We start from the raw sequence: 27,104 nt of genomic DNA on the forward strand, positions 1-27,104 counted from the left end.
ACGACCAGAAAAATTAGGAAAGAATTAATCGGAAAAAGAGAAACTTGATTACCCTCATGTGAAAACGATGTGCGCTGTTTTCGCGAATGTGTATGCTGCAATACATGCAATATATGAACTGTGTGTTATGCTGTCTTGACTTCTCTGGAAACGTTTTTAAAATATTCAGCATTGTGAAGTTCAGCAGATTTTTCTTATTAAGCTAGTGGGATTGGTGTATATCATATTTTATTGATTTGAGTGTTGTGTGTTCGAATGTCGTTATGTGATAGTGGAAACCAATGGCAAATAAAATTTGTTTTATGAATTGTAAAGCTGTCGGTGACAGACTGAAAAAAGAAAGATGTTTTTCCGGCGCATCGTCTTTCTAGACCCAAATTCTGTAGTGCGTCTTGTTGTATGGGGGCCATTGTCAGCTTTGCTGCAAACGCCGAAGTTGACGTGGAAAGAACTAGTTCCTTAAATCACGTCAGTGCTCAATTTATAATGGAAGCAAATAAATTCCGGAGGTATACCCTCGAATATGCTGCAGTGTTGTGCTTTTCTATTTCTTTCGATGGCACCTCAAGCCGAGGCGCACGTGCTGAGTGTGGTGACGTCGCGGGAGGAGTGCCGAGGCCTTCTCCTAGTCTGGGTGGTTCTGGCCTACCTCGCTTGTACGCGCGAGATTGAGCTGCGTTTGCCGGCTCACCCTCCGACGCTTAAACCAACATATGAAACATACGACGCGCGGCAATGATTTTATCGCCTTTGGACTTTATGCGGAACCTCACGGCGACAGCTTCGGCAACGGCTACGGCAGAAATGCGCCTGCAGTGTCCATATAATACCTACTGCAATAATATCTTTCAATATATTGACGGAGTGCTTCTTTTTCTAGATATCGTAACATTTACCCTAAGTCTTAGCACTGGCAGTGAAACAAAATTACCGGTACAGCTATAGAATCATCGCAAAATTATTGCGCACGCCTGCTCTGCGTGCACTAGCCTTATAAATAAAGGGTGTGCTATGCAATAAAGAAAGTATAAACGAATGGCGGCGCCTCGTAAATTTGGGCTGTCGACGATTGTGCTGCAATACAAAGAAGGCTGTGCGCAGAGTGCAGTCGTCCTAGATAACAGGACCGCTCAGCCAGAGAAGAAACCAATCTCCACTGCGCAGCAGGCAAAGCAGGCATTATGAATTTTGAACAAGTTACGCCAAAAATTTCATTGGCCGCTTTACGCGCTTTAAATGAATTCAACAACAAGCATGGTATTCATATAATCTACAATGTGAGTATTCTGTTAGATTCTGAAGGATGATAAAGAATTGATACTTTCGTGGTGTAAATTTAATTAACTGCTACTGAAGTACTAAAGTGCCAAACACACGACACAAGATCATCTGTTTCTGTCAATAAAGTATCAGTTGTTTGTAAGCGCTCGTACCTGTCTCTTCTTGTGTCGTCTGTTTGGCACTTTAGTACTTCATTAGCATGCACCAACTAGCCTAACAAAAAGTTCTGCTTAAACAATCAACTGCGCTGTTTTATGTTGGTGCTTATTCTCCACGAAGAACTATTGTTAGTATGTTCCTTGCCTTTTCACCACATGTTAACTGATCCTGTCTGCAATGGATAGCTAAACTTAAATTGCGCTGTCAATGTCCAGACGCGGGTTGGCATTCATGTTTACAATAAGCAACGGCACTCCACGAAGATATAGAAACAAATGACCTGCAAGTATTGGCACTATTACTGTCATCGTCTTTTTTATCATTCTCATCCTACTATGTGTCAACTGCAGAACAGATGTCTAATTACGCAATATCGGTTGTCCTGCCATTATAAGCTTGCTTCATTTTATGCACGGTAATTACTGAACCTCATCGCACGATTTAATCACGTGCCATACTTGACAGCTCCTTCATACCATTCGTATTAATCTGACAGACGGCATACTATGAACTCTACATATTAAACGAACTACCGCCCTCATCTTCGTACTCCAAGTCTCGGTGAGTGTACGCCTTACACTTCCTTGCTTTCTAATTCGCACTCATATTTACATGTTTGTGACTCGCCCACCGTTCCTTCAGTGTAGTTGTCACGTGCAACACAAGTATATTGCCACAGATCGCGACAACCCTTGAAACCATTCGCACAGAAGGATACGCAAACAGTAAAAAAAAAATCACCGGCCAAGCACTCCGTACAGATGGTTAACCAGCGAAGCTGAAGCATGCGGCCCCGGTGTTTATCACTGGGTTGCTCCCAACGGTTCACTTAAGTACGGCTTGGTAGGCTGCCAGATACTCACTACGCAGTTGCTGCTTGCGATCGGCTGCACGAGCATGTACTTGTGCCAAGGCTGCAGCGTCGGCACGGCGTAGAAGAGCTGGTTCCCGTTTCTGCTCGCAGCTTTGCTGATCTAAAGCTGCCTGCTCCTCAGGATCACATATGATGCGTGGCTTAATCATTTCGGAGCCGGAGAGAAGCTGCTACGCGCGCGCTCGGCTCGGTGCTGCCAGGTCTGACTAGGTGGCGTAGCCCAAAGCTAGAGAAGTTGTAGTCCAAACGTAGCCGAATACAAAAAATAGGAAAAAAATTGTAGGAAAATATAGCCATTTGTATTTGTCCTTTTAAGTGCACATGCATTTTCGCATTCGACTAGGGCAATCTTTTTTTTTTTTTTTTGCTCAACCCGTAGTAACAAAATGTACGTGTCGCCGTGATGATCGGCCCTTCACATCAACTGTAGCTACACGATGCTTGCCCACAAAACACCTTCTCGTTGGCCCTGCAAAATCTTAAGTTCCAGGGAATCGCTGCAGAGGGCGAAAAAAATTGACCCAGCCATGATAACAGCTACCTCCAATACTCAGGCCTGACGTCGTGAGCGCACAATTACCCACTAGAGGCGCGTAGCAAGCAGAAATTTAGCCACCAATAAACTTTCTGTCAGGCCTATCACAGTGTTTTTATTATATGACAGATAGTACGTAATTATTATGTTTAGTTATATACAATAATATTAACTAAGAAACCTGTTTTTTATTTCATCATTATGCGCCTAGGGTAGCCTAGTGCTGTTTATTTTCTAACAATGGTGGAAGCTGCTGTTCCTCTTTTCTGGGCTTGCATTGCATTCATTGATCGTACATCGGGGCACTGTGAAATCTGGAGAGGAAGCGGTTATCTGGCTGTAATTTTTCGCGGCACCCATACGTCCAAGGTTTTTTCTAATGTTCGTGTTGCCAGCCTATTTCTGTAATCGGTCCTAGTCGCAGAGACAAGGCAGCGTTCGACCAGGCTACAGCAGCATTCGACAGAGGCAAGCGAAAGTGATTGCACAAATTTGGAGAACGCTTAAACTTTGCTTTTAGGAGTGGAAGGCGATAGATTTCAAAAATAACTGACTGCTTGTCTCTCTTCCCGGCAACCACAGCTTTCTTGCGCATGCGCGGAGCCGCGCGAGACAGTGTTGTTGGAAGGAACCGAGCGGGCCGCGCCGCTCGGAAAAGGGGTATGGGTTTGATGTTCAGAGTAACAGAATTATGTTTTTTCTGGTATACCCAAATTAAACTCCGACGCGATCATGTCTGTAGGTTGCGTTTAGGTTGTACTTTAACATTTTGTTGATGTATTTTACTTTGAGCTTACTGAATTAGTTCAGTAATGCCTCTGCATCATACAGTGGGCCTGCGTCGTTGTGGTCACCACCTTACCCACCTTCCAATAATCTGGTAAAGTGGTAGCCGGTAAAGACTGTGAATATAATTCAGCAATTATAATGGAAGAGTAAATTTTTGTATTTTTTAGGAACTTTGGATTTATTTTATCATTACCTGCCAGAGCTAGACAACTTTAAATCTTCTATTAGACGGTACACCCCAGCTGAATCTGCAGGGATGAAATCCATTGCAACAAAGCCAGAGTCGGCGATTGTTGGCATAGAAAAGGCTATTAAGCTAGAAAAGCAAGAAACAATATCATCGCCTAACACATTGCAGAAATCACCATTAGGAACAGTATCACCATTGCTGTCGAGCAAGTGAATCGTGTTATACTTGCTGCCACGAACTACATTCCAAATGTGCCGAGGGTTGTCTTTAAGCAGAGTGGGCAAGGTACAGTTGTGGAACACGTCTTTGCCTGCGCAGTGCCATTCTTGTACTCGCGTTCAGCACAGTTGTACGTGTGCCATTGTTCGGGTGTCATCGCCACTTTCGCTCGGTGGAATATCCGTTTCATTTTGTTTAACAAGCGCTTCTGATAGACGTTAAACCAAGGAGCTTTGGAAGAAGAAACAATGAATTTTATAGGAATGTAGCTGTCGATCAAGTAGCCAAGTTCTTGTTTAAAGAGAGACCAATTTCCTTGAACAGTGTGGCTGTAAAAGCTCGGCGTAAAGTCAGTGATAAATTAAAGTTCGCTTTCTATGGCAGAGAAATTCGAGTTTTATAATCTTTAACAAATTTGGCCTGCCTCTTGTGAGGCGTACAGGCCTGAATACTGCGGTTAATAAGGCAATGATCGCTCCGGCCAGGCGAAAAACTAGGGGTAGACATCCAGCACACAAGCTTTTCCCGCGAAAGCAGCAGTCACCGATTCTATAGCTGACTTCTTGTTCTTGATAATTTGCCTACATCCCTATACAAAAACAGCGCCATTAGCTGCTAAGAAGTCCAATACTTCTGAGGGATTCAGGCTCGCGTTTATCGCACGGGCTGAACCGCTCAAGCAAGCGAGGCGCGATGAAAGAAACGGGCTCACCGGATTCGATGCAGACTCGGAAAAGTTGACTAGGTCTCGAACGCACTCCAAAACTGAGGAACAGCAAATAATATCACTGCGAACAAATTGGCGTATTTCGGTGGTTGTCTAGCAAAAGGGAAGTGGCATTTAGAAGCTGCACTGAATGACTTGCGGGTTCTTCATCTGTATCGTATGTATTGACAGGTATGATAGGTAAACCTAACCTGGCTGCCCAGCTCAGCACACAAGCGGCAACGCTTATGTAGGCTGGAACACGTTGTATGAATTGAAGTGAATAAAAATATATTATTATTATTATTTATTTATTATTATTATTATTATTAACATTATTATTATTATTATTATAAAGGGACACTATTGATGCCACTGCGCAAACTTGAGCCAATCGGCCATTAGCGGGCAGGCATAGAGCTAGCCAAGGGGAATGCACTTTACCAGTAGAAGAAAGAGCCATCAGGTTAGTCTTACCAGCTTGAACTCGCCATACAATAAAAAGCAAGGTGAATAAAACAAAACAAGACACAAACCAAAAAATTAGAAATGCTAAACGAAAAGCCGGATACCTCTGCACAATAACTGACCACACCAACCAGTTCGAACGACCAAGTCTTCGTTCTTTCTTCCCCTGCTTCCTCAGAAGAATTCTTGCAGTTTACTTTTAAGTAAACCTTTTCTTTTGCTCTATTTGTTGGTTTTATTAAAATAGTGCATATTTTTACTTTCAACAGGCGGAAAGAACCGTGAACAACAAAGAAGAAAAAACCGGTATAAAGCCTTTTCCAGGATACAACATACAGCACTTGGTGCGCTTCGTGAAACCTCAGAAAAGGTAAGAACTTGTATTAAGGTATTTATCACAAAATAAATATGTTCAAAACTATTTTTTATTTAGGGGAAATTCGAGATATATTGCGGGTGATGTGAAGGAATATCGTGATGTTTCAGACTACTTAGGGGCTAAATAAAGCTTGCTAAACCCTTGGTTCTCCGTTCCTAAATGCTTTTTTACGATACGCGTACAAAATTTCCCCATTGTCATAGGAGAACGAAATGAGGTAGAAATGGTGTACTTGCAGAGAATAGGGGTCATGTAATTTGTTCAATTTAATGTGTGGAAGATAGTTACAGCCTTTGTAGAAAATTACTTGAACATGCGTTCCAGAGGGTTACGCATGAAGGAACTGCGCAGGAAGTTTTACCAGAGTCTTTGAATTACTCCGTACGCCACAAAACTGACATTTTTAGGGAACAAGGCGCGGGTGACCTTATGCATGATGAGGGAACACAATCTTGAGTTCATGAAATAATGCGAACGATGAAAAATATGGCGGTATGCTTGCGCATACCCATACAACACCAGTGAGTTCCTGCATTGTTTTAAACTTTGTAGTTTTGTCCGTCTGGTGGCATTGGTTTTATTTGAGAAGTAATACACTTACATATACAAAACCACCAATGTTATTTCCGAGTGAAAGGCTAACTACTACGATTTGTCCAGCTGTTTAGGGGACGTATTCTGTAACAGTTCGCTTTGAAACCGGTTCGCTCTCACGAACGCCATTTGTCAGCACTCCTCTGTCGTCGTCCCTGGCGGGCGAGACTACAAATTTTGTTGTAGTCCCACTGGTTGTCAATCATTTGGAATGCGAGCCTGTCGTCTGCTACGAGCGTAACCGCGCAGAAGTCGTTCGCTCGATCGTGGCGTGCGGTCACGATCATGATATCGAGAGTTGCTAAGGCAACTGTGGCCATCTGCTTGTCTTGCGCTGGCCGGCGTGGCGAGAGAGCCGCCGATGACAACTGCCTTAGTGTTCTGGAGGCATTTTAGGTTCTCCAAAAGCACGGTTCGATAGATTTGCGACGAGCCGCAATATCTCGGACCACAATATGTAGTAGCGTTGACACTACGACGGAAATGTTGTGTGCGCAGCGTTTTCCTTTTCTTTGCCACGGTATATTTCAGCAGTGTGCCATGGAATGTTGAAGCCACTGGGTTGTTGGAACCGTCATCCTATGGCATCATTACCGTCGTTGTTAGGGCCATTAAAGTTCAGTGCAAACAAAAAGAGCTGTGAAATTTCTCTGCAGGGCGCAGGGGAAACCTGCAGTCGAGGACGCTTCCTTGACCGCGGCAAAAATCGCATTTATGGGATGTGTGGACGGAGCTCTCTTCGCAATCGTCCGCCCTATGAAGTTCAACTCTGGCGAAACTAAATCCTATTACAACCGCGGCCGACACTCAGATAAACGCTTTGATTGCTTAACGTATGGCGCACCGCCTATCAATAAAAATAAAATAACGCCGATGAAATTGAGCTACCGGCTGGCTGCGTCGAAAGCTCACTGGAAATAGCTGTGCAAATCTTGTGCTGAAACAAATATTCTTTTTATCGAACTAGCTACATCCTTCAATTGCTGTATCTTCCCCAAAGTACAAACAAAAATGATGACGTAACCTTGTGGCAGAAGGCCGCTCGTTGATTGGTCTCCCTCGCGCCACGACGTTCCTCTCTTCCTACATGAGACGTAACTCACACGTAACAACCACAGTGAACCCGTTCCAAAGCGAACCGGTAAAGAATACGGCCTCGGAATGTCAAAACGAACAAAAAGGATATATGTAAATTTAGGACTTGGGAGTGCGCTTATTACGTAAAGAAAATGTGCGTTTAACTGTGCCTACGTTCTGCAGGATATGCCTACTCAGCACTGTTTTTACCTTGCTATATAACCGGATATCTTGTTCCTGAAATTGACCCAAAAATTATAACGTCAGACATAAGGAAGGAACGATGACTACTTCTCTTTCTTCACAAAAATTCGGTTGCGAACGAAATCGCTTAACGTGTAGAAAGTTATCTTTGGAGCATCAACGAAATATAATATGTGCATTCGAATACCTCCTTCAAGAATAATGTGAAGCATGAAGGTTACTTTCACTCGAAAAGATCGTGGAGTGCACAGAAAACTCAGCTAGAAGAAAGATGCGAGGCGCCTGGTTCGGTTAATAACTTCGTTCTTTCCACAGACAAATATTTGAAGGGTAAAATGTACTAGCAAACATAAGACATCGTCGTTAATATAGAAGATTTATGTATTTGACTTCGATCGTCTTTAGATATTGACACGTGTACTTCTTTAGCTTTATCGGGCGACCACTTCTCACCGCCTAACAAATGTTATCGCACAGCGCAGGACGCGCCAGCATGTAAGACAAGTTTCTGGAATGCTATCGATGGTTCCGTTCACTGTCTTTCACCGCAACTTGTGTTATCTGATTGCATGTGTGCGCGACGCGAATAATGTGGAACTTTGTGGAAGGCACGCGGGTCCCAGCGATTGCTCTGGAACATTCGACGGCTGATGTGTAAAAGCCGACGCGCTTGACCCGCTCATCACATTTTCGACGACCACCGATTGTGTTCGCCGCTACTATCCTACTTTGAGTGTATCCTGTTTTTGAGGGCACGAGTTCGCCCAATAAAACGCTCGTTTCGTTAATCACAGTTTTGCTGCCTTCTGAACCGTCACTACCACGTGACAATATCCATGTACGCTATATTTTGGTGCAAGAACACAAGGGAGCGCACATTTTCCGGTAGATTGCAACTTCTTTTGACAGTGATTATATTTCCGGCAGTTGAACTCTGAACCTGGGGATAAGGCTGAGATGCACATGTATTTTTTGGCAAGTTCCACCACTAGGGGAAATTTGGGCTCATTGTCCTTCCAACATTTAAGTGCGTCCATGTTGTGCCCCAGCTGAGGCTCGGAGAGGTATGCGTCAAATTGAGCAAACGGGTCACTGACGCGCGGCTGTTCATTAAACAGTATGCCGAGTGCAGTTGCTTCGGTCTGGGTAGTACCCATCCCGCGTTCACCAGCCGAAGGCGGCAAGAGATTTAACATTTCTCTAAAATTGCTACGGATTGCCTCTCGGGCATCTGGCTCCTCATACTGGAGGCATTTGAACCTTGGATCGAGAAAAGAATCTCTCTGGCGTGGAGACACCGACCTCTGCCCGGCGTCGCAGTCCAAGGAAAATCGCCGAGATATCTCCATCCGAACTACTTTGAAATTCTCGACTTGGAAGTCACCGTGCTCTGAAGCTCTAGTTTCTTCACTACTGCTTTCGCCACTGGCCGAACCATGGAGACAGGGGACACCGTGTCGCTGCCGAGAATGGTAGATGCAAGATTAAGAGGCTCAGGGACCTCACAAAGTTCACTGATTACATTCCATTCTTGCTGACTGATCTCTAGGTTCTGCGCTTTTTTTTTGCTGTGACAATTCTTCGGTCAGCAAGAACACTTTGTATAGCAGACCGATGCTTGATAAGCTTTGTAAGCATCTGGTAAATCGAGCTCCATCTTGTCGGACAGCTTTGCATGAGGCGCTGTGTGGGTAAGCCGAGTAGCTCCTGCCGCCTAGTCAACTCGTCGCTGGCGATGGCTGAATGTCTAAAGTGAGCAACCAATCTTCCGCTTTTCTGGCAGAGGCCATCAATCTCCGTGTTAGACAGAGCTTTTTTGATGCTCAGGTGGAGACTGTGCGTTGAACAGGTAACGTCATTTGGCTCCAATATGCCTTGCAGCGCATTCACAGCATTAATGTCATTAGATGCATTATCAGTGACAACAGGCTTTACCTTGCCGTCCAACTTCCATGCCGAAATTACTTCTTGCATTCGCTGCATGATGTTTTCTCCGGTGTGGCGCTCTTGCATCTCCTCCGTTGCTAAAGTGAATGCTTGCGACTTCCACTCACTGTTCAGAGTGTGCGCAGTCACTGTAATATATAAATCCTGCGCCCTCGACGTCCCACAGTCTGAGGTGAGGGCAACAGTTGTGGCTGCGTCGATTTGAGACGCTATCTTGTCTCGCAACTGATTATGCAGAAGTTTTATTCAATTTTTCAGCTTAGCAACTGCATGTGGCCTATAACTTCGCTCCACTACACCCATAAAATGCCTAAATCCGGCACTGGCTGTGAATGCCAAAAGCAACTGGTTAACAGCGAGTATTTTTGCTAGCGCCTGGTCAATCTCCTCCTGTTTCTCAGTGCACATCTTCCGTCGTTTTCGTGGCTGAGGCGCCGAGTCCGGCCCAGTATCAGTTGCACGACTGATAGCTTCGTTACCATCAGCCGGATCATCACCAAAAACGTCATCAATATCGCTGACAAATTACTCATTTTTGTGCAAATACATGGCATTAGGCTTTTCGCGTGACGGGACTGGGGTACTAGCCAAAGAATGCTTACGAAATAAGTATATAACCATAGGGCTGTAAGCCTTCGAGCGCGTTCGCACTGTGTTAACGTTACTGATCAGATATATGGTCATTTTACATGACTATAGTCATAGCATACTGACGTGGTTACTTTCACGTGCATTACTGAACAATGACCCATTACAACATGTCACTGCTGCCACAAGTATTGTCAGAGATGTGCACGGCGTTGCAAGAGCAGGTCGACGATAAATTGAAGGGAAGCTTTGAGGCTCAATGGTTACCCAGAAACATCGGAAATATAGTTCGAGATTTCTATTTTGGAGATGCTGTTTTTACATCCTACGACCTTGCCAGGCACGAATGTTCGGAGATTTCTAGCTCATATAACTAATGGCCGCCTAACGACGAAGTCCTCTCTGAAAATATAGTCTGACGAGAATTGCGATCGGCCTTGTCGTTAATAATCCCTTACTTCTGGCAAAACACGAGCGAATAAAACAAGACATGAGCTGTAATATGTCCTTCGTTCGTGTTTAGGTTAGTTTGCGCTATCAAAAATTATAGAAAAATAATGTAGTTGTCCTTTTTCCAATTTCAAGGGAAACATAATGCACAAAGCGAAGCACAAGGAAAGCCACTGGCAAATTTTTGAGCTGTCTCATAAACAACGCAATCTTATGGAAGCTGAAAGAATCAGCTGCGCATATGGCACGGGGATACATGCAATAGAACTGAGAATTTGACTAAAAACCTATTAGTGACTCCAAATATTCATGTCCAAATATTATAATATCCGGCTAGCCAATTAATCAAACCGGTTGTCCTGATTATCGGTGTCTTGAAATCCGTATAACCGGATAACTGGTTTTCGAGACCGAATTCACTTCCCGTATCCGTCACACCGGATAGCCGGTTGAAACGATATTTGCAAGAAGTTAGGTACCACCGCATAGCTTTTGTGAATCCCGTTCGTTCGATATCCATTTCGGCATGGTTGACGATTACTCATGGTCTCGGTAAAGTTACGTGATGTCCGGTAGCTCTCATCCACGTGGTCTGCAGTGCGCGAAATGCACACAATCGCAGACCTTGTTCGAAGCCCGATCGTTTGATATTCATGTCAGTATGGTTGGGAAGCGCGCATTGGGTGGCGAAGGACACGTGAGGTCACGTGACACCCTTTCCCACGTGATTTGACATTCAGGTCTTGAGTACCGTGGCATAGCTTTTGCGAATCCCGCTCGTTTGTTATCCATGTCGGCATGGTTAATTACCCATGTTCTGGCTAAACTTACATGATGTCACGTGACTCTCGTTCAAATGGTCTGAAGTGCGCGAAATACGTACCATCGCAGAGCTTGTTCAAAGACCGATCGTTTGATATCCATCTCAGTATGGTTGGGAATCGGCATGGGCTAGCGAAATGTAGTTGAGGTCACGTGACACCCTTACCACGAGATTTGACGTTAGCTACGTGTACACCATCGCATAGCTTTTCATTTCTTCGTTTGTTCGATATCCTTGTCGGCATGGATGGCAATTGCTCAAGGTTTGTCTAAAGTTACCTGATGTCACGTGACTTTTTTTCATGTGGTCTGAGGTACGCGAAGTGCATACAATCGGAAACCTTATTCGAAGCCCGATCGTTTCATATCCCTGTCAGTATGGCTGGGAATCACGCATTGGCCGGCGAAAGGTACGTGAGGCCACGTGACACCCTTAGCCACGTGATTTGACCTTAACTATGTGTACCACATCGCATAGCTTTTGATTTCCCCGTTCGTTCGATATCCATGTCGGTATGGTTGGCAATTGGTCATTGGCTGGCTAAAGTTACGTGATGTCACGTGACTCTTTTCCACGTTGTCTGAAGTACGCAAAGTGCGTACCACCGCAGACCTTGTTCGAAGCCCGACTGTTTCATATTCATGTCAGTATGGCTGGCAATCACGCATTGGCCGGCGAAAGATAGGTGAGGTGACGTGACACCCTTTACCACATGATTTGACGCTACCTACGTGTACACCAGCGGATAGCTTTTGATTTCCCTGTTCGTTTGATATCCATGTCGGCATGGTTTGCAATTACCCATGGCCTGGCTAAAGTTGCGTTATTTCACGTGACTTTTTTCCACGTGGTCTGAAGTACGCGAAGTGCGTACCATCGCAAGCTTTGTTCGAAGCCCGATCGTGTGATATCCATGTCAGTATGGTTGGGGATCATGCATGGGCTAGCAAAAGGTGCGTGAGGTTACGTTACGCCCTTTCCTACGTGTTTGCACGTTAACTACGTGTACACCATCGCATAGCTTTTGATTTCCCCGTTCGTTTGATATCCATGTCGGCATGGTTGGTAATTGCCCATGGTCTGGCTGAAGTTACGTGATGTCACGTGACTCTTTTTCACGAGGTATTACGTACACGGAGAACGTGCCATCGCAGACCTTGTTCGAAGCCCACTCATTTTATATCCACATCAGTGTGATTGGGAATCACGCAACGGTCAGCGAATGTACGTGAGGTCACGGGACAGCGCCTATCACGTGATTAGACGTTCTCTACGTGCGCAGCATCGCATAGTGCTTGCGGTTCCCCTTCGTTTGACACTCATCTGAGTGTGTTTGTGAATCACATGTTGGCTTCCCAAAGTTACGCAAGGCCACGTGACATCATTCACCACGTGGTCTAGCGTACCTTTCGCGGGTACTATCACAGAGCTGCTTCGAAGCCCGATCGTTTGATATCCATGTCAATATGGATAACAATCAGGAATATGCCGGCGAATATTACGTGATATCCTGTAACACCCTCTTCCACGTCATCTCAGATTCATTGCGTGGTTATAATCGCAAAGTGTGTAGGAGCTCGTTCATTTGATATCCATGTCAACGGGCCTTGTAAAAAACAAAACAAAATAATGAGAGGTCACGTGATGCTCTTTTCAGCCTGTTTTTATGAGTTTAGGAATCACCGGTTTGTTGCTGGATGCCCCTTTCTTTCAATGCATGCCAGCAAAGTCATCGAGAGCTACGTTTTGCATGAGCCTGTTAACGGTAGTTAAATAATGTCCATATCACTGCGACATTTCCATGATATATCGCGCAGGAAAGGCATTTCGTTAGTCCCACGACAATGTTCTACAAGAAAGCGCCTCACTTTTACTTGGTCGGCGCAAAATTACAAGATTTCGCTATTATTTCAAACTGCTATAACACTTCCGCAAATGCATCTTTGGATTAAATTCACTGACATTAGGATTAAAATACGTGGCGCGTAGAATAAATTATATGGCGATGTGATTAAATTAGCTTACGCTTAGAATAAAATAGCTGGCGCTTGGAATAAGTTCAGTGGGAAAACCTCTGGTACTATTTTAGAGAGCACAGCAATTCGGAAAGATAAATTAAAAGAATGAATGGTAAGGAGGTTAACGAGATAGGATATCTGGCTCGCGCGAGTGGCTGCGAAAATAACTACAACAGACTAGTAGAAGAGAGAAAAACGTTTTTGGGCAGACGTACAAGATGCATAAATACCAGGGTATTCGAATATCCGCATATCCGAATATCCGGTTACAATTAACCGGATAACCACCCGAATAACCAATCACTCCGGTTATGCGGTTTTCAAATTCGAAAAACCGGATGACCGGTTTTGCCGCAAAACCGGTTTGGTGTTGCTGCACTACTCCTCCGGCGCAACCACCTGCCCATAGGTAAAAAAAAAAGACAAAAAGAGAGGCGCGTGATTGGCCGATGCCACCTAGATGGTACAATGCTTGCTTACACCAATCGATGATGTCACACTACCTGGCTCGATATTTCCACTGTAAGGCTGGCGTGATCAACGCGGTGATGTCAAAATCACTGTTGCCTACTAGCGAGCATCCCCATCACATTCTATGGCAGTCGGGCCAGGTAACGCATCGGAGTGAAAAGGCCTTGTCATCGATATGGTGTTGGGTTAGCTGCGCCAGTAATGACGTCGTTGCTCTCAGATTCTCTCCGGCTCCGAAATCTGTAGGCAACGCATCATACGTGCTCCTGAAGAGCGGGCAGCTTTCGATCAGCGACGCCGCGAGCAGAACCGAAAACGGGCTCGTCTACGCCGTGCCGATACTGCAGCCCGGGCACAAGAAGAGGCTCGTGCAGCCAAGCACAAGCAGCAGCTGCGTACCGAAGGTCCGGCAGCCTACTCAGACGTCTTTTATTGAACCATCGGGATTAACCCAGTGATACACACCGCGGCCGCCTGTTTCAGCTTCGCTGCTTAACCATCTATACTTAGTGCTCGGACGGTGATTTTTTTCTTTTTACATCTTATTTTTAATGGATTGTTCTTCGACACATGTTAAAGACGTTCATATGCGATTGTGATAAGTGCATAATGTCTGAAAAAATATTGTTGATATCAATGTATTGTACTACGTAATAATCACGATTACAAATTATGATTACAATGTAAATACATGTTCATATATCATTTAATATTTAGTTATTACAATGTTAGATATCATTATATGTTTCATGTATATCACATATGTCTTCCACTACCAAATACAATCAGGGCCGTAGCCCTTGTGATGCTGCTAGCATCTTTTTGCTGCAGTCCTGGCATTTTGCCTTCTTTGTAAGGCCTGAATGCCAAATAAACTCTCTGTCTGTGAAAGTAAGGGCGATGATTCGCCAAGACATCAGGTCACAATGTCACCTGAAAACACCCATCTGTATCTGTAGGCCTCATTCTATAAAGGCACACATAACACTGGGGAGCATTGACAGTTTTCCGTGAATGCATAGCAACCGGTTCACCGACATATTGAACTAAGTCCCATATGCGTACGTCCCTCGCACCAAGACACATCTGTTATTTCGGTGTTAGGATAAAATCAACATTACATTGAACTAATTCACAAGAACCACACATTATTCTTCACTGCTACAGCACGCATGCCGCATGTACTCTAGTACTGCAGACATATTTAAATCTAATATATAGTGAAAATGCCGTTAAAAAGTAAGGTTACTGATCAAACCACGTGAATTTACATCATATGCAGGATGTACCATGTAACTTGAGGCAAGGCTTTATAAATGAAAGGTGCGTCGGAAACGAATTGAACCGAACGCATGCTATTCGCACTGGGCTGTAGTAACTCAGGCAATTTTCCCCCAATAATTCATCCATTCCTTAAGTTTAATGACCCAACCTTTTATTTACTGGCCAAGAACCCCAAGTATGATACGCAGGTTTGTAGAGAACCTTCAGTCATGCTTCATTGTCTCTGTTAGATTGCGAATTTCAGTACCTTCGCAATACGTGTACTAATCTGAAGTAATTTTTTTCTTTGACTTCGATACCCCCTGATGTGTTAAACTGATGCTTTTTACCTTGTCATGTTCTTTTGTTACGGTTTTTGCAATCACCTATATATATGTTCTTCGTTTTAATAAAAATTTAGTTGTGAGTTAGCGCTCATCCTGTCTGCTCCTTTCTGTGTCCGTGTTTCACTTCGCGCTAGAAGCCAAAATAATGTTACCGTACCAACTCGCCCAACTGTCTATTCGTTTGCATTCCCATTCTGCTTAGGTGCCACTACCAGACCGGTAGACAACAGAGTTGACTCATGAATTCGACAAGTGACGCCTTCGCATTCAAGGTTTTCCGGTTATTATCTAACAACTTTACGCACCGGGATAAGTATGCGTCGAAGAACATTGAGTGAGAATACCAGAGCATCTTGCTTTAAGTGAATTGTGTTCTTACCTCGCAGTGCCGAGGCCACGCAGCAGTTCTGCAGGCAGTGTTGGCTCAGGAGTGTTCACGGCATTAAGGAATTTGACGTCCTAAAGGGCCTGAATAGCTGGTAGACAAAACAATGGTACGCAAAGAGATTTAATGATGAAAAGATGCTGAAATCTTCTTTTCCCTTGCCAATATAGAAGTGCTCGATACGAGCCCCGCGCACCGAGCGGTTGACTTGCGAGTCCTGTCAAGACTGCGTCATTGTTGTTAAGCTCGGCCTGGACTCGAGGCCAGTAACTTGGGATGCATCCACTCCTAAGTCTACTTTGAATTTGGTTCTGTGTTTGTCGACTGACATCCACGAACACTGCTTTGGCAGGTGACTCCATACCGTGCAGCTTGATGGCCCTGAGTTCGGTGTGCTCAGACGTTCTGGAACGACAAAATTTAACAAAATGACCTTTTCTGCCGCAAAAATTGCAGACCGAGTTCAGTGCTGGGTACTCAGAACGTGCATAAAACGCGCGACCACGAAAGGGACACATTTCAGCTTCAGGCTGCCAGCGTTCCGACTTCACGCCCATTGAACGAGCTGTTCTGGTTTCCACACGCTGTCGCGAAGGAAATTTTCGACCTTTTGTGGCAGTAGTGTTGATCGCGGCTTGAGAAGTAGCCTGCGTGAGTGTGTTACCTATCAGCTTCCTCGGACTCACTAGCTCGAGTCCAAGCTTCTTTGAGAGTGAGCTTCCGGGGAGCGGCACAGCTGGTCTGAGAGGAGTCTCCGGCAAGCCGACAACGAAGCTTGCTCGAGCCAAGCGTTTTTCTACCGCTGATAACGGGCAGTTGCATCGTTTTACTTTGTTGCAGAGTTTCAGGCATGGAGGAAAGGGAAAGGTAAGAGGAAGCATACCGCAATGCGATTAAAGCCAAACATGTCGGCTTAACACGTGATCGCACGTGAAATGGCGCGGTTCGTTTTAGTGTCACTGCTCGGCAGGCAGAACCACGGCAGGGCAGCCGAACAAACGCGTACCGAACAAAAACTATTGGCATAGCTACTGGGAAGAAAACGTCTCAGCAGATCTCAATTCTTGTCCCGTCATCTGGACGCAGGATGTCACGTGTTGAGCCCCCACTGTGGCTTAACCACTGGTTCGCGTACGGAGGCTGGCTGCGTGACCTAATGCTTCCTCCTATGTTTTCCTGTCTTCGTGGTTTTAAGCATGAAATGCTTTTAGCTCCCGTTGTTGGCGACCTTCAAGTCACCTTGAGCCAAAAGCCAAAGCCGTTATCCGGTTGCTCGATCGCGAAGGTCCGGGCAATTTGCGGGATCAAATTGAGATAATAAGGACAACCACTCAAGACCGCGTTACATACGCTAATTATTTTCGAAACAAGTTAATAAAAATATTGCTTCCGAGTTCTTCTTAATGTTTGTTCACAGTATCACTCACGCTGTAACATCTTGCACGCTGAAATTTTTGTCATTTCAAGTAGGGGGGGGGGGGACGTTCCAAAGGCAGACATGGGGCACTATACTCTTGATCTTGATAGTTATCTTCTGACCCTGAGACACAGTTGCCTGTGCTCGTTTTAACGCCAGCGATCCGTGAATTCTGCGGCGCTTCTGGCGCGCTGGCCGTGCCGCTAGTGTCCGGCGCACCGTGGATGGCTGTTTGACCGAGACGAATTTTGCGAAGTTCTGCCTGTGACAAACTATTGCGTTCATATGGACGAGTGCGCAGTATGTCATAGTGCGATGTGGTGCGGTGTTTTGTGGTAGTGCGTACCGTAGTGACATGCACTACACCCATTTTAAGATTGTGGCTAGTGTCATCTCCAACCAGTCTATTTTGCCCGCATATATTTCATGCGCATATCTATTCTCGATTACGGGAAAGCCAGAAATTTGTCCGCACGTGTTCTCGCACATTGCCCTACAACCTTCCTTCTCCTAAAACAGCAAAGCCGCCCGCCTCATCTGAAGTCAGAACCGTCATGCTTTCTTTCTTAGATGCGTTGACAACAAAGCATAAAGGAGTCTTGGGAACCGGCTTCTCCCTTGCAGTGCACATAAAGTAGCCTACTTCATCCCCGATAGCCCATTGTTGGTCTTGTTACTCTGAACGTAGTTAAACAAGTAGCACGTGAACTAAAAGAGCTGGACGCGTGGAATATGGCTGGAAACTGCACTTCGGGCCCTTCTCTAAGACACGTTCGACTGCTGCAGGAAGCTTCGTGCCTCTTAAGTATTTCACCGGGTTTCCTGCTTAATGAACTTGGGGCCTCGTTGTGAACGAAGCCCTGAACTTCTGCCATAGAAACTCACCTATCTAAGCTACTTTTTTTTATGCTGCGCGACTTCACTTTCACACAACCACCAATTTCTAATGCCATCGATATCCTTATTCACGCATTTTGCATGGGCTGGCTATCTATCTATATCTTTAACCGTTGTCCTGCCAACTTAGGTCACAGGCTAGTCCGTGGTCTAATGTGAATAGGATTGGGCTGCGGTGATGAGGGAACCGGTTTCAAAGCGAACCGTCCTGCCAACTTGGGTAATGAATCCTCCCTTCGAAGTTCCCGATAACTTGCCATTTTATCGCTTGTCCAGCTGCACAAACCGTCCCACAGCAGTGTACCCTCCGCCAGATCAAACTACCACTCCTCTTCACTCCTTTTTTCTGACGGCCGCATGGGACTGGAACAATTTACCTGCAATTGCCGTGCACCACTCTGATCCACATCAATTCAAGGCGGCACTGGGATCAGATTGTCACTATAATTAAAATCCATCCCTCATGTAATACGCCAAATGTGTCCTTTGAGGTATAATAAATGAAGTTAAATGAAATTAATATATGACATTGGCTATTAGCTGTTCGTATATGAACTTCGTAGTCTTCGGTCACTGGGCATGTGCAACTGGGTATGGTGACTGGATATGTCCAGCTGGCTATTACCGCTCTTCAGTGAAGCTTTAACTTCAGCTTGGGTCGCTGTTTATGTGCCACTTGGTATGTGCCACTTTTCAATGAGCGACGCCAAATTGGGTTACTGGATATGTGCCGCTGTTCAGTGACAATGAAAACGCTTTGACATTTTACGGTGCGAGGCGGAATCAAACTCACTCATTTACAATGAGACAATAATGAGACACTGTGAAAATATATAGCTAGGCACACGCCTCGCACGTACTTCACGGCTTAGCTGCGAGATAGCTCCGCGTGTCCAGTGGGAAACGCGAGAGGGAAGCCCAGCTGTATACAGGCATCACATATGGCACGTTTTGGCGGTGGCAGTAAGGGATATTGCTACAGTGCTTCAGTGTGAATAGCATTAGCATGAACACTCAGCGTACGATGACTTCTACGAGAATCTTCAGGCCACAGCTCTGGCTCCCGTTAATGCATTGAGCGACAGCGTGTCTCGGCGCCCCTCGTAACAGAGCGAACGGGCGCAGCGAAGCATGAAAGAGTGAGCGCAGTGGGGGATGAAAGAAAGGCGATAGCCAGGATAGCACCACGAGGAAAGCAAAGGAGGAGGGTGCAGCGCTATCATGATGAAGAAAGCGAAAGAGGAGAGTATGGCCGAAGGCTTAGGAGGATAAGAGAGAGCCGCACGAAATATGATCCGCGATGGCGACTCACTGCGCATGCGATACTTCGCCACCGCCGCAACCGCTAAAGATTGAGCACCACGTGCGCCAGGCACACCCGTATTCAGTCTTTCTGAATAATGAGCCGCACAACAAATGGAAGGCCTTCGTCTGCCGCCTCCGCTCAACAAGCTGCCTAAGCAGAGGATCAGTGCCGTCCCCAGGAGAACCCACCCGTACAGATTTCAAATTCTTTGCCTCAATATAACGCGGCTTCAAAACACCTGCACATGTGCGCTCAAATCTTGCGTAGAATTTTTTTAAATGATGTCGGTTGTTTTCTGTTGGCTTCATTGCGCTGACATTCTGCTCAAAGTAACGAAATTAAAACAAACACTCGCCAAGTGTATAACGACAATGCAAAAGCTTTGCGTTTCGATGCCCGTACGGGTCCTTTCGCAATGACAGTAAGCGCCATGACTATCCATTAGGTTAGGCAAGATTGAGAAGTGCGTGTGCGTAGATTTCGGGAAGATTGCCACTGGCCCTGTTAATCCCTTGGCGCTTTGTCATAATATGTAACAGAATGGACAACTGGTCTAGTTGGTTTACATGCATCACGAAACTGTAAAAGGGCACAAAGATGAGTACGAAGAGACAGCACAGAATAAAGAGCTGAATACGGGTCTGAATGTGGAGTGATTGTAGTAGCAATCGCGAAGGTAATAGCTCTCCGAGGCGATAACGGACGACGACTGCCAGTCCATCGAATGCCCTGTTTTCTCATGGCGTTCAGATAATGATTCGGAAACAGAGCTGCCTTTCGCGACGTCGTATTTATGCTGCTTTAGGCGCCTTTTGAAGTTTCCAGCCTCGCGCACGTAGGCTGCGTCACATTCTTTTCTCAGGGCTTTATACACTACACACGGGTAGTTGGATCTTTTCAAGGAGTCCTTTCCGCGCACCAGTTGACCACGTAACTTGCAGCAAGGACATGTGCCATCCAAGCGTCGCAGTCATTAAGCTCTCTGGTCAAAGCGACTCTCATGACTCGTGCATACGTAATGACAGTGCTTTTGCTTTTCTTGCGTGCTCCGTAATTGTCGGGCACTGAAGCGCGACACTATTGGTCCCTTAGCAATTGACTTAATTGACTGAATCGGTCATGTCCTTCCGTACATAGATCAACTGTGCTTTCCTCCTTGAAGGACTCGAGCAAATCCGGAAAGCACGGTTGAATGGGTATGAAGTAGCCGAGTGTTTGAATCCAATCGGGTGCACGGAAGAATAATTGGGGTGTATTCCAGTTCCTGTATTCTTACGATAGTCCGGTGTGGCAGTTCGTTCCACGAAAACATCAAGGAATTCGATGCGACCACTTTCTCCATGGTCCACTCTGAAGTGGATGCTCGGCTTGAATGAATTCAGGTGACCTTGCAACGTCTCTGCAGCGAATTATACAAAAACAGTCGCCAGCATATCGCACGAACTTGAGGACAGGGTGGAGTGACAACGACGCTCAACTTTCTGTGGCCTACAAGGCGAGGTTGGCGCACACATTGAAAACAGAAGCACCCATGGTCGTTCGAAAGACTTGCCTTTGGAAATATCCTAAGACGCCAACAAACACTGACACGAAGGACAACATAGGGGAAATTATGTGTGCCTAATAAATGAAATTAAGAAACGATAACTTAATGGAAATTAAAGTGGATTAAAAAAAAAAGAAACTTGCCGCAGGTGGGAAGCGAACCCACAACCTTCCCATTTCGCGTGCGATGCTCTACCATTTGAGCTACCGCGGCGCGGTTTCCCCATCCCGTTTCTTGGGTATTTATGTGCCCTAGTAGAACCCTGGGAGCGTTAGCCAGCACCACCATCCTCAGACCTTGGCGGCGGACGTGGAACGTCCTTCTTGCCGCAGGCGTCACGAGAACGTGATCTTTTCGGGTGAAGGAAACTGGCCAATAAACCTACATATGCTACCTGAAGGCATCAATATTGCCGGATTCGAGACCCTCGTTATGTAATAAACGAGAAGAAAGGTTAACCGAGGGGCCCGATTTTTATTAGTCATATCATAAGAAGCCAACAAACCCTGACACCAAGGACAACATAGGGGAAATTACTTGCGCTTAATAAATGAAATTAAGAAACTATAACTTAATGGAAATTAAAGTGATGAAAAAAAAAACTTGCCGCAGGTGGGAACCGAACCCACAACCTTCCCATTTCGCGTGCGATGCTCTACCATTTGAGCTACCGCGGCGCGGTTTCCCCATCCCGTTTCTTGGGTATTTATGTGCCCTAGTAGAACCCTGGGAGTGTTAGCCAGCACCACCACTCTCAGACCTTGGCGGCGGACGTGGAACGTCCTTCTTGCCGCAGGCGTCACGACAGCGTGATCTTTTCGGTTGAAGGCAACTGCTCAATGCGGCAAGTGGCAATGCGACAACTGGCTTTGCGGCAAGTTGTTTTTTCATCCACTTTAATTTCCATTAGGTTATCGTTTCTTAATTTCATTTATTAAGCACAAGCAATTTCCCCTATGTTTTCCTTGGTGTCAGTGTTTGTTGGCTTCTTAAGATATGACTAATAAAAATCGGGCCCCTCGGTTAACTCCCTTTCTTCTCGTTTATTCCATAACGAGGGTCTCGAATCCGGTAATATTGATGCCTCCTGGTAGCATATGTGGGTTTATTGGCCAGTTTCCTTCACCCGAAAAGATCACGTTCTCGTGACGCCTGCGGCAAGAAGGACGTTCCACGTCCGCCGCAAAGGTCTGTGAGTGGTGGCGCTGGCTAACACTAACCGCGCCGCGGTAGCTCAATTGGTAGAGCATCGCACGCGAACTGCGAAGGTTGTGGGTTCGGTTCCCATCTGCGGCAAGTTTTTTTTCATCCACTTGAATTTCCATTAAGTTATCGTTTCTTAATTTCATTTATTAAGCACAAGTAATTTCCCCTAAGTTGTCCTTGGTGTCAGTGTTTGTTGGCTCCTTATGATATGACTAATCGAAATCGGGCCCCTCGGTTAACCCCCTTTCTTCTCGTTTATTGCCTTTGAAAATGTTTGTTATAAAAGTACGTGTTTTTTAGGCAAAGTACCAGCAGGCAGCATAGGACGTGTATACGAATAGGCGTACAGGAGAGCACAGTGGGACCCTGTTCCAGGGCTTACTTACAACATTGAACCATCAAGTATACAGCAACGCAGGTGAACATAAATTGTACGTTGAAAGAGGCCATGACGTGGTCCTCGTCGATAGTGCGCGGTTTTAGGCAGCGCGTCACCCGTTTGCTGCGTGTCGTGATCTCCCAGTTAGTGAGGCAGTCGCGTGACACTTCGCTCCGTTTGCACCCTGCCGTGCGAGACAGACTGTCTGTGCCAGTCAGTATAGTTGCAGAGTCAAAACACGTATAGGGTTGCGCTCAAATTTTGTATTAGGGAGTATCGTAATCGTCAATGTCTTTTTTCTTAATTACTAGAGAACTCGGGCGCGGGGATCGTTCAGCTAGCATGCGAGTAAGGCTTAGCACGTAAATTGGTTATCTTGTGCTCGGCACTTCAAACGTTCTTTTGGCTATATTTTATACACTTGTGCTGCCTTTATTGGACTAAGATGTGGAGCAATGCTATATTTTTTTACTGCAGCAGGCAACAAGGGTCGGTGCGCCCACGTCATCATTGAAGATGTTTGAACCTATCACGCAATATTTTGTTTAAGATGATTAATTTCTCAATTGCAAATTCGTTGGAAGTGAGAAGGACGAAATTCTAGCAAATGCTATTTATTGACGTTAAGACTCCTACTGGCTGAAACGCCATTATTGCTGCTCCCTAATACCCATAGTGCTAGAGTTTCCATAGGTAAGTTATGTAGGGAACTTTATGGCGGCTACTACCTAAATCGCTCGCATATGGCCCGAATGTTTTAGCTCATTTACAAAACAAATGTAATAAGTCGTTGTCATACACCCCGTGAAAGAGGTGGCAACGGGGGGCCCAATTATAATGCCGTCATATCACCTTCCGAAAATAACTCTACCAAAGCACGGAAACTTAATAATAGGCCTTCTGTAGCGCCAGCAAATGCCGGTTGTGGTCCAAGGATCAAGTCAGAGGCCAAAGTTGTCGAAACTCAAGGAAATATATTCTTCAAATAAGATCATTACATTCAAACCTGCACACCTCGACTATAGGCACATCGCAATGCAATTCAGTAGGGTGTTCACAAAACCATAGCAAATAATGAACGGCAAGCACTGAGAGTTCAACACGTACAATACAGAATGAAGAGGAGTAGCAAGTGTTTCCTCGTATTCATCCGTGCTAGTCTTGAGCTAGACGTCCTCGGCGTAACTCGAGACAGATCTCGAAGAAGGGACTTCCAGAATTGCAGACGCCTGATGAGCTCGTCGGTTAGCTTGCCGGGGAATCTTCTTCTGTAGACGGTCGGCCTTCGCGTTACATCTTTTCACCGGTGTTGTCTAATCTCCACTGATTCCAGCATGGTGCTTTTATCGCCTTTGCCTGCTTTTCTGGAAATTTCTGACGGAGTCGTACTCCCAAAGCATGAACAAAGCCTGCGAATCCTTCTAGACATTTCTCGTGTTTTCGGCCGCGACCTCTGAAATGTCTTCGAGAAGGGGGCTGACATCCGTTGGCTCACGCAGGGGCTGTCACCTCCTCCTTTTGCTTTGCTCGCCGTCTGTCGAGGTCTATGAGGGTGTTTCGACGCGCTCGTTCTCTCTCTATCCTCTCTGTCTCGAGATCGTAAGTATCGCGTATCTTGTCAAAGCTTCTATTCTCCGTTGACTGATCGCTTCAGCTGTCTTTGGCGCATGGGCTGTCTCCCTCTCTCGAAGCTGCCGCGAGCCAACGTACTGCTTTGCTGGCTTGGGTGATACGCTGCGCATGCTTTGATTATGCGCACTTTTGTGGCACTGGTGCAACCTCTTTCACGTTTACTATCAACGGTAATGCGTATAGCATTAAATTAATATGGAGCCACTACATATTTATTTATTTATTTATTTTATTTATTTATTTATTTATACATACTGCAGACCACATAACGTGGTCCAAGCAGGACGGGCATTTTCAACAAATCACATTGAATATATGGGTGCACATACATCATGTTTTACATCCAGATACAAATAAATAGCAAAAATGAACACAATAGCTAAATGTATACAATGCTACACGATGGCAAGACGATCGCGCTCTGGTAGAGAATTCCATTGAGACACTGTGTGCGGGAAAAAGGAAAATTTATAAGCATCTGTTTTTGCGAAATATGGCGTTAAAGATCTTGGTTGTTGATGTCGTGTATGTCTTGTGGATAGGGGGGATAAATACAAGGAAGGATCAATAGCGAATTGCTGGTTAAGGAGAGAATTCAGAAAGCCCAAGTGAAATTGCCTTCTTCTGTACTGAAGGTGGGGTATGCTATTGGCTGTCATTAGTTCCGACGGAGAGTCCACACGACGAAATTTAGAAAAGATAAATCGAACAGCCTTTCTTTGAATTCTTTCGAGTTTATCAATGTTATGTTTTGTGTAGGGGTCCCGTACTATGCTTGCATATTCTAGCTTTGGTCTGATGTATGATTGATAGCATAGAAGTTTTACATTTGGTGGTGAACTACGAAGCTTGTGTCTTAGGAAACACAACTTTCTGAAAGCAGAGGAACAAATGTTATCAACGTGTGAATTCCAGGAGAGGTTAGCAGTGAACGTTACACCTAAATATTTGTAGTTATCGACATGATTAACTGTAGATGAACCTAGGGAGTAAGCATACTGAAAAGGGGATTTTCTTTTAGGTATAGAAAATGGAAACTGTTTTTTGTGCATTTATGACCATGCCCCACTGGTTGCACCATTGGTATACGTAATCTAGATTTTTGTTTAGTTCTTTTTGATCATGTATGCTGCAAATTTCACGGAATAATATACAGTCATCTGCGAACAACCCAATTTGAACCGTTGGATCAATTATATCTACGATATCATTTATATAGCACTTTATATAGCATTTATATATCATTTATATAGCAACGGCCCTAGCACACTGCCTTGGGGCACACCCGACGTGACTGGTAGAAGGCGCGAATTTTGATCCTCGACTGTGACAAACTGCACCCGATTTCTCAAATATTCAGCCACCCAAGCGACCAACACCTTCGGAAGACCAATGTTGTTTAGTTTATAGATTAGTTTGTCATGAGGAACTTTATCAAAGGCCTTACAGAAATCTAAAAAAATTGCGTCTATCTGAATATTATTATCAAGACCTTTGGCAAACTCATGCGTAACAGTGACGAGTTGCGTCACTGTCGAATACTTTTTTCTAAAACCGTGCTGAAAACTTGTTAATATGGAGTGTTTGTCAAGGAATTCTGTAATTTGAGTGGCTATAATATGTTCTATAGGTTTACAACATGAGGAAATTAAAGATATCGGTCTGTAGTTAGATAGTAATAATCTGTCACCTTTTTTGAAGATAGGGATTACTCGGGCCGTCTTCCAGTCACGCGGCAAGGTTGCTGTTGACAAGGAACTATTAAAAATAATAAAAAGGAACTTGGCAACGCATTCGGCATATCGTCGAAGAAACACATTTGGAAGATCGTCAGGACCGCAACATTTTTTCGTGTTTAAGTTTAAAAGCATAGAAACCAAACCAGGATATGAAATAAAATTGACTTCGTATGGCTGAAAGGACATCGCGCTAAGCGTACATGGTCTGGATACTGAAAACACGCTATGAAAATAGGCATTAAAATGATTTGCTATATCTTCATAATTTGTGACTATGCTACCGTCAACTGATATCTTTGAAACTGCTTTCTTGGTTTCACTAAGATAATTCCAGAACTTAGAAGGATCATTCTTTATAAAATTGGGCATTACAGTTTTAAAGTAGTAATCCTTTGCGTGATGCATCGCTTGTGCAAGGATTCTTTGGTGATCGCCGATAACACTGCACTGCGCATGCTGCTTTCTTAGCCGTTTAACTTTTCTCTTCAATTTAATGATTTCACGAGTCATCCAGGGTGTACGCCTATGTGTTTGTTTGCGTTTGCTGGGTATAAAGTTGCTCATACAATAATGACACGTCTCAACAAACTTGTCCCAAAGAGCGCCCGTGTTTGGGGCGCCGTCATCAAAGTCAGCAAGTACGGTTTCCATGTATTCAAGCACACGAGCATCGTCAGCTCGGGAATAATCCTTAAAATACCGAATGGGAGATTTTTGGTAGCTACTGCATCTAAGAAGAGGAATTGACACGCTTACAAGTTCATGATCGGACAGCCCTTGTTCCACTAGAATGGTATGTTCTGAAAAAGCCCTATTTACAAATACCAAATCTAGAACCGAGCTTGCATGTCCTTGTACGCGTGTGGGTTGTTTGATTATTTGAGTTAGGTCGTGAGCGAGCATGATATCAAAAATTTTGTTAGCGTTTTTACTGGCCTGGGAACAGGACAGTCCCTCCCAGTCCACACTTGGTAAATTAAGGTCACCGACCACGAAAATTTTCTTATTATGATACTGTGACATATGTTCTTTGAGCACAGTTAAATACTCCGGGGTGCAGCGGTGGCGTAGAGGTAGAACACCCGCCTCGCGTGCAAGAGGTCCGTGGTTCGAATCCCGGTGCCGGCAATTTTCCACCGGATTAAAAAAAAAAAAAAAATCCGCGTGTTGATAAAATTGCACAAACAGGCCTGGAGTGTGGCCTGATCCCGGTGA

General features: G+C 45.0%; 1 long non-coding RNA gene across 5 annotated transcripts in view; it reads left to right on the top strand.

The window, feature by feature from the left end:
- Positions 1-1,082: 1,082 nt before the first annotated feature.
- LOC129384423 (uncharacterized) overlaps positions 1,083-27,104 on the top strand; it is a 43,142-nt gene continuing 17,120 nt past the window's right edge. For 3 of the 5 annotated variants that reach the window (XR_011890198.1, XR_011890200.1, XR_011890199.1), the window contains exons 1-2: positions 1,083-1,277; positions 5,491-5,591. This is a non-coding gene — a long non-coding RNA (uncharacterized lncRNA). Of the gene's footprint in view, positions 1,278-5,490; positions 5,592-5,654; positions 5,745-15,584; positions 15,870-27,104 lie in introns of those variants that run through there. The other 2 variants (XR_008612144.2, XR_011890197.1) reach the window with 2 other exon arrangements.

This window comes from Dermacentor andersoni, chromosome 9 (genome assembly GCF_023375885.2).
Source record: "Dermacentor andersoni chromosome 9, qqDerAnde1_hic_scaffold, whole genome shotgun sequence".
Taxonomy (NCBI): domain Eukaryota; kingdom Metazoa; phylum Arthropoda; class Arachnida; order Ixodida; family Ixodidae; genus Dermacentor; species Dermacentor andersoni.